This window comes from Ornithodoros turicata, chromosome 7 (genome assembly GCF_037126465.1).
Source record: "Ornithodoros turicata isolate Travis chromosome 7, ASM3712646v1, whole genome shotgun sequence".
Classification (NCBI taxonomy): Eukaryota; Metazoa; Arthropoda; class Arachnida; order Ixodida; family Argasidae; genus Ornithodoros; species Ornithodoros turicata.
Genome location: NC_088207.1, coordinates 47,463,227 through 47,472,676, shown reverse-complemented (window position 1 = coordinate 47,472,676; position 9,450 = coordinate 47,463,227).

The following is a 9,450-nucleotide window of genomic DNA, read 5'->3' as shown; positions in this document are numbered from 1 at the left end:
CGGAATTGTACTCAAATATACGGAGGGAAGAAGGTTGCGTATTCGCTTGCCTCACAACCACTGCTTGGTCAGGTAATGCACCGATTCGTTATGATACCTACACTAAATGCTAGTAAATGTCGGTTTAATGTCAGGAGGTAATCCATCTGGAGTACAGAAGAAATGAAAAGATATGCCGTTATTTGTCAAATTGCCAATATGGAAAATGTAATCTTGCGCCCAACAGTTATGCGCAAAAACGTGCCCTTTAGTTCTTAGCATTCAAACTATACTTTCCAAACTACAAACTGTACTTTATACTTTTAATACTTTTATACTTTTACTACAACTATACTTTTCGCGAATTTACTTTATACTTTTCCGTTCGCGAATTTAACTGACACATTAAAAAAATAATTGCGTCATAAGTATATCTTTAGTGGTCTTACGTATAAGCTCTTCCCAAGTTAGTTCTGCTAAATCTTACACTTCAACCAGTCACGACAGCACCAAAAAAATACGAGGAAAGTAAACCACATCAGGGACCACGTCACATAACGCAGCCGTAATCGTTTACCACACCACGTCCCGACAATTTATGATAGCTTTCGACACCTCCTGCCTGTTGAAATCCCCATGTCGCTTGCGTCTTCATGACCGCCTAACCCTCCCTAACGGAACAATGGCTCTCGAAAAGGCCATCTGCACAACTGGCTCTCCCTCCTGCTGGGTGCTCATTGAAAACAACATACGTGGTGCTCGTGCTTTATGGTGACGCACAACTCCTAAAGAGCCCTAAAGAGTACGAACGTGGGCGCCGAGATTAATACGCGATTAATACGAGCCATTCATATTGGCCACATGGCCACTTTTCGCTGCGTGGTACGGACCGGCGTTTGGTGGATGGACCCAAATAGATTGTTGCAAAGTAAATTGCGCGAGTAATGGTAGATTTTCTTTTTTTTTCCTTTTAACAGTCTAGTTTTATGTCGTGTGTGGACGGGTGGCTCTGTGTGTGTGTGCGCGTACGATGGTAGGTTTCCGTTCTTTTCTTTTTTTTTTTTTTTTTGGCGTTGCATGTTTATGTGTGACGTACTCACGTAACATGCTGAAGGCAACCTTGGACAGAATAATACCGCTGTCATAGTGCAAACTAAGCTTGAGATCTTGAAGACACGTAAAAGACGATACAACAGGAAAGCTCACAGCCAGCATCGTGTTCTGTGTCCAGGATAAATTCAGTTGCTGGTTGTGGGCCTGCATGTTGTGACGTATCCTCAAGCTCAAGGTTTCTTGCACTATATAAATCTTTGCCTGCCCCACCCCCACCCCCCTAGCCGCCTTCCTCTCGGTTCTCTCAGCAATACCACTATCACTCCTCATATGTGGAAACCTCGGGACGTACGCCTGTTTGTGACAGTTAATAAAATTACGTAAGTGTCAGAAAAAGGCGTACGGCTCTTGTTTTCAACAAATCAGGGGAGAGCACGATGTCCCTAGGGATGGATCAAAAGTTCAACCTAAATGTATCAACAGGACGTACCTGTCGTCTGCGAATCATCGTCAAAGCGCCGCGCCAGTATATATTGTATGAACTATTCTTCCCCATCCTTGTCTCCGCACACAGAGTGGAGACTTCCTAGTGATTGCGACCATCTAAAGGTATCGGCGAGTGATGTTCAATCTGCTGTCTATCATGAGCGAAGAAAAGAGATCGTTTTTCTTGGCTAAGAATAAGAGTAAGGCTCGTTACAAGGCTCGTCAGGAAGAACAGGCAGCCGACAAATTGGCCAATCAGGGAGTGTCTCGCAAGACATTCGGGCGCCCCCCACCCCTCCCCCTCCCGCGGCTCTATTAAACGCTTCATTTAGCCCTATGACCGCACGAAAAGCCCCGACGGTTCTAATTGAAAGCTCTCCGGGGATCACACCAAACAATGGAGCGGCTGCTCCACAATTCCGTTTCACTGCCCGCGGTTTATCTTCTCTTTTTCTTTTTTTTTCTTTTTTACAGGTAGATTTGGTTTACTTGATAGAATTTACTTTGGAATCTTGTTTCTTTATTGCGCGGGAGACGCTCTATAACAATCAAAACAGGTTCCTCTATCAGGCTCTATAAAATGAAATAAAAACAGGCTCTATATTTAAAAAAATGAAACGCTTACAGGCTGCACCTTTGGGCATTCAGGTATAAACACGTTCAAGCGGAAGCCTTACAGGGTCATATTTGAAACCAGACTTCGCGTTCGCCCGCACTCGTTCCGTGCCCTCGTAACTACTTCCTTTTCCCCTCTCTCCACAACTGTTATGGACGGACCTACACGGTTGACGACGTTGGCGTGCCCTATACTGCTATTGCATTAACGGACAGAGTATCCACAACCACAAACTTTGGAGGATACTTGAAACGGAAGTGTTTGATATAATTTATTTTTGTATGTTTCTTTCTTTCTTTCGTTCATTCTTTCTTTCTTTCTTTTTTCTTCTTTTTTTTTTCGTACTTAGTCTTAGCCATCAAGTGACCCTGAAGTTATGAAACTCTACATTCTAATATCACGCCGCGGTAGCCGGTATGGAACTGTTTTCCTTTTCAATGTATATGTGCAAAAAAAAAAAAAAAGAATGCGCTCTTGAAACCTCTCCTCATTGAAATATGAAAACATACGTGAGCGTAGCCCGTGTACAAAATTCAGAATTTTTGCCTCACATGACAGTGACAGTAAGGCATCACAAACCTCCCCGGGTACTTCGTGTAATAGCCTTACTACTTTAATACTTTACTCTGTAATAGTAATACTGCTCACGTTAGAAATAAAAACGAATGTCATCTCATTTTCACCCAAGACCCCGTCATGGAGGCATATCGAGGAACATAATACACACTCCGTCGCTCCATTGACCTACCTCGTGTTTTAGCACCTACAGCCTATACGTAATCCCCGAGGGACCACCTCTCTGTCTGCGTCTATGTATCGTCTACGATGGGCAGCAAAAGTGCACCATATCAAGAAAAAAAGGAAAGTCGTTGGGCCGGAAAACAGTATGCCACCCGGAACTATACATATTCAATGCAATTTATCTAATTACAAACGCTCAACGTCAGTCAACCCATCAGATCTCAGAACCAGAGCGAGCAGAACCGGTTCCGAAAACAGGCGACATTCGACGCTTTTCCATAAAACAGACAAAGGACGATCAGCCGGGTTCTAAAATTCCCTGGAGAGAGATGGGGGGAGGAAAGGCGTGTTGGTGGTAATCAACGACCGAGTCCTAAGATCCACTTAGTCGTGCTGCTGCCGGATCAATGACGGTGAGGGGAAGAGGGGATCAAAACGGGCGTCAAGCGCCGCTTAATTAAATCTAAGTGCCCTATTTGGAGTCAGGAAGGCTGAGGCAGAAAAGGGAAGTTGTGGCTGACTGTAATCAAAGATGTATTCTCCGGGATGATGTTTTTCGGAGCCGGACGGATTTTGTGGTGTGTGGCGTCGTTAGCGTCACAGATGTGCCAGTGAATGAATTCTGAGATTGGGAAGACTTTGGAGTAATGATCGCTGACTGCTTATTGCGGCTGTTGTTTATCACGAAAAAAGAAATTACTCGATGAGTAACTCGATGAGTAAACTCGATGGGGCTTGGACGGTCTGTAGGCGTTTGTCACTGACAAGAAAACGTGCAATCAAAAATTATTTATGACAAAGTGTCGTAATTTTAAATCTTGAAAGATACCGAACTTGTACATGGCGATTTAGTAATTATTTTGAAAGCCACTGCATTAGACCGAACGAGCGAGCCATTATTCAAAATCACGTGGTTATGCTTCCGGTTTTTTTTAACACTATTCTTTCTTTTAATACGAGGCGTACGTTGGGGCACTTTACATTTTTGTAACAAGCAAACTACACTCATCGCCCCCGATAACAAGCACCAATCTTCTGTTTCTGTTTCTCTGTCAACACGTCATTGAAAAGCAACGGATTGTTGTGAGGTGATCGATCACTCACTAAGCACGCGCTTTATGAATTTCTTAGTTTCCCTATATGGACACGAAGATGGAGAGAGAGAGAAGCGACAATATTAGCAAAGCGAAAACAGAGAGAAGTGACGCTTGATAACCTGACAAACCGAATCTTTCAACAGGCCCGTCATTCCCCCTGATTTCTTCGCTTTCTTTCCTTTATACCGCTATTCCTTGTTCCCTTTCTTGCCCATCCCCTTTTACTTGAAGGGCAGCCATTCTGCATATACTCTCCACGAGCGAGCACTGTACCGCAGCTTCCCAAACAACAAATGCCCCGCTAACGGGTGATTATGAGCGAGAATCGGAGGGGGGCTAATTCGATAAAAACGAGCACGCTAATTCGTTCGCGCCCTCTAGCGGTTGTGCCCGAGGGCTTTCGCCACTAGGAACGTTGAGCGTGGCAGCATTTAGACGCGTATATTTGTACATCCGCAGTCTCCTCTCCCCACCTCTGCGCTGATTCGCTTCCTGTTCCTCAATCTAATAAGCCACTAACGTGATTACATGGTCCGAGACCATGTGGTAGCGTCTCTGGATCGTGATAACCGTCAGCCACTGCCATGAGCTACAAACGAGATGGGCCGGTCGCTGTCTACGACGAATAATAAGGCTGGGTTCGAGTTACGATCCCTGTCGGAACGGTGGGAGGCGTTAAACCACAACAGACAGAAGGATCATCCGTCACATGATGTATATATCTATAACGCCTTTCAGTGCCCTACTGCTACAATGATCGAGTGGTGATGCATTCGTGCCGTAACCAAAGGCGGAACTTTGGATGAGGGTACGACGTTACCCAGCGGCTGACAGTACATCTAGGCAGGCAAGAGAACGGGGTCACTCGCGTGTTTCCGTGTTCAGCGCAGGATCTTTTTTTTTTTTTTTAAGTCGCAGAGTAGCTATCAAGCAAATGTCCGCAACAGTTCCTTATGAAGTGGAGTAGAACGCGCGACACAGCCGAGCTGCATGTCGTCTTCTACCAGCTGGCAGAAGTACCAAAACAGTGTGCCGCCCGTACACGCGTGTATTCATCTGCAACACATCAACGGAAACATCATCGGAAACACATCCACGAGACGCGGCAAGTAACTGCTCGCTGAATTGGAGTGAAACGAAAATTCTGGCAGTCAAGGTACAATGGTTCGCAAGGTACAATGGTTCTCTGCGCTTAAAGACACTGGCGCCTTAGTTGTACTTTACTCAACTTTGATTAGCTTAATTGCCATTAAACTTTAATGACTAATGCTGCTTCTGGCGCGAAATCACGAACACTCGACCTCTCGTATAGTGGTGTGCAAGATTAATTAAATCAATAAAGAACATTTACACTCTTCTTCCACTGCTTCAACTTTCCTATACCTTTTGAACCTCCGAAGCTCCCATTCTTATCCTAACTCGCTGATGCAACCAGTCCCGTCGTCACACGGGCACTATTCAGGGCCTCCAGGAGTGCCCTAGTTCAATTAACACGATTGCATCCACCTTAGTCTGGGCCCTGAGCACCGCCATTGTTGCAGGCACTCATTTCGTCTAGTCTTAGCTAGCGGCAGAGCGCCTTACCTCATTAGCGCTGATGATGAAGTTAGCGTGGGTTGTCCGCGTTTGCTCGCCTAATGTCTTTCTCCAATTGACCGCAAGGCACGTCCTCTTAACTGCAGAACCCTCCAAGCTGTAGTGACATCATTCCGCCCAGCAGTGAGGCCAGCTTCACGTGAGCTGACAAATACAAATACTGATGCCAACCCTTGAATGGTAGAAAGCTGAGGAGCACCAACGCTACAGCGGTCACACAACCACGGCGACCGTATTTTGTAAAGCGTGCTTCACAACGTTATCATACTTAGTGCAGGTGAGCGTGCTTTACAGGAGCCCGTGCCGGCCGCCACTTTTTTGCCAAGTGTAGGGAAACTGGGATAAGGTGTATTAGTTGCCAAATTGATTCACTTGGAAAGAAATGCGTACTTGTACTATCACGTGAGCTGTTTGACTGGACTTACTGGAGGGTTTTGTGCAAGAGGAACTTTTAACTTTTATAGTTCTGAAACTAGCAGTCTTGCTAGTATGACCGTGATATGTCACCGTAAAAACGATGTCAAAATACTACTCAATTCCAATGACATGCTCATACACTGCAGCAAGGTAACAGGGATGCGAAGTATAGTCGAACAATCGTTACAGGTGCGGACGGAAACCATCATCTACAGAACATTATCTTACCTTGTAAGTGGGGGACATTTTAATTAACATGCACTCTCCTACAAACGTAGAAATAACATCAGTCTGTGTACATTGAAGTATACGAATAACTAAAGCTTTGGAACCGTTTTAGAAAAGTTTTACTCCAACACGTCTTCATTTCAACACGTGAGATTGATACAGCGCTGTATATTCAAGGTGGGGGGGAGTCCACTTATTATGACGTCAGCAAAATGTGACGTCACCAAAAGCACGTCACCGTCGAGAGGCGATAGGCAAGAAAAGAGATTCGTGGGGGATCCCCTGTTCATTACGAATATTACAGATAGCCCTACACTGCACCTTGCCTACACCTGCTTAACAACGACAACGCAATAATGTAGCAAAATAATCGGAGGTGACCACATGTTTCTCCTAACCGACTTTCGGCGCTTTAACCTCGCACGTTCTTGCTGTGATTAAAATTTGGAACCCACAAAGCGCCCCCATGGGTGGCGTGGGTGCCACGCTCTGTTGAGCCATAAACCCCCGATAAACCCGGTGGCATCTGTCGAGGCGGTGCGCCACCATTACTCGGAACAGCGCGTTCGACCCTAAGTGGATCAAATGCTAATCAGGTGGGATTATGGCAGGCTTAACTAAATCTTTCGGGCGGTTCAGGAAAGCCCATCGGAGTATGCCGCTCTTGGGTTGCGTCAAGTAAAATAAGTTGTATCCGGCTCTGATGTTAAAGCTGTGCTGTACGGTATCTTTCTAAATATAACAGGGAGTTCTTAAAGTTTCAAAAGAATTTTTGGAGAATAATGTACTAATAACTTTTCAAAAGTAGATTACACTGACTTACGAAAGGGATGTAAAGATTTCCGCAAAGAGCGAAACTAAAGTCTTGAGCTATGATCACCGTTCGGCTCTGCTTTTACTTTCTCTCTTTATTATTATTATTAATTACTGACACTTTTGCGTGCCATGTAATATGCTGATAACCACTACGTATAACTGTTGTAACTACAGATATAATGAACTAGTAAAATAAAATAATATTCATATTATTTATCTACATACATGTACTTTTCAGTGAAGTACAACTTTTTTCGATTTCCATTTCCTTGATTTAAATAGTTGTCTGTACTATTTTATTGTTATTCTAGTTATATAGTTATTGTATGTATATCATTTATTTATACTTGTAAAGTACTACAGATCAATATATCAGTCATCGAAATAAATTACGGATGTCCTACTCTATACTGATAAAACTTCTGCCCACGACTAATTTACCGATCTCTTTATACGCGCATATTTCTATAAACATGACACAAATAAAAAGGGCCACCTTTACTGTGCTACGAGCATTACGCTTTTTCTTGCTTCATTGATGCTTTCGCTTTCTTTCGCATATATGAACAGGAGCAAATATCGAAGCCAAAGCTCGTTAGTATCCGTCCTTCGTAAATGCCTCCTTAAAAGAGAGCAATCCAATTCGGCGAAGCTCGCATCTCCGCCCTCAAAACCGTTATTACCCTAATCAGGATGCACACATGGAGCCAAGATATGGCTCTCGCATTTATATGTGCCTTATTCCCTCCGACCGTTTCCGATGCCCTTTCTGTCGCCGGCCCTTTTCCAAAGCGCGCGGCGCCCATGAAAGCGATGCGAAGAAAGGCATTTCCGCCAAATGACCCGGGTAATTTAATGCTTAACAGCAATTTGTCCCCGGGCAATCAGCCTAATGGGCGATGTCTTCCAAGAGCAGAAGCGAAACGATCTCTTGCAGCCGTTGCTCGTTTTGTTTATGTATGCGTTATATGGTATACGGAAATAGAGTGGAGCTTTTGCATGTCTCTTTTTTTGTTTTGTTTCAACCTCTCTGCTATCTGTGCTCTTTGTTTGTGACAGTGGCGCATATTGTGATTTCTGCCCGTTCTGGTCCCGCGAAGTCACGTCAAAGTTCAGCTTACAAATGTGAGGGAAACTTAGGGAAGTGTGTGTTGTGTTTTTGGGACGTGATCTCTTCGGTTGTTTGCTTTTTGCGGTGCATATCTGTGACAGATTGTTGGGACAATACTAAGTAGTGATAAATTGTAGTTTTGACGTACGGACAAGAGATTCGATTGATCTTCCGCGAGAACGTTTAGCCGATATCAAAATACTGCATTATATTTTAGGTCATATTAGTGACGGTGCGTTAGCTGGATGATAGATAGCAACTTTGAACTGACCTTTGTGTAAAATGAGTCGGTTACAGTCAGGGACAAATAGGCATTGATTGGAAACCATATGAAGCGAGTACGTGAGATTTCTCATCTGCCTCTGAAGATGATTCCGTAAAAGCGTTCAAAGCACGCCGACGAGCGCCTTTCGAACGACGAACATAATTACCAGCGCTGCGAAAGTTTGCGTAATTATGGGGGCCTAATAGCCATTGAATCAAGAAGATCAGCGTCTTAACGTGTCGAGCGTTCGCTTTCTTTTCGTATACGTTTGTTCTTCGCCAAGGCATGCACACCTCACTTCATTTCAGAGCATCGGTCACTGGTGGACCTGGGCGATCAATCGGCACCGCCATCGGCACCGCCCACTGCGCCACCTGTTCCCGCACGCATAAAGTGTATGCCATCCAGGGTTGCGGAGTTGCCACTCCGCAGTTGGAATGATTCCGGAATCATTCCAGATTTAGCAGAGCACGGAATGGAATTGGAATGGAAAGGCGGAAACTGTCCTAGGAATGGGAATGGAATGGTCTGGGTGCCCCGGTGGCAGTTTTGGTTTCAACGTGCCCTCGCACCCTTTGCACCGCACCTGCACACGGTCAAGAGTGAAATAACCTTGTCTTTGTGCTTTTTCCGTGCTTGGTAATATCAATCTCCTCTAGCACTGCTGGACTTGCCAGTATAGTTACCGGTCCTTTGCTTTTATTAAGGGAGTTAACGGAATGGAATTGGGTTGCCAAGCCATTCCAGGAGTGGGAACTGACCATATCTTTTCATTCCGAGGAATTGAAAGGAATGGAATTATCGCAAATCTCCATTCCTCGGAATGGAATTGGAACGGAATGGGACACCACATTCCGCAACCCTGATGTCATCCAAATCAAGTGATCGCATACGTCAGCGCCATTATCTTGCGCCGCAACGTCACAGAAAGAAAATGGCGTGGATTGCTTCTTCGCGTACCTCAATATACCTTCGCGTACCTTCGAAGTGAAGCTTATTTAGTGATTCGATTTTAAATACAGACCACAGCATTCAAAGGACACCA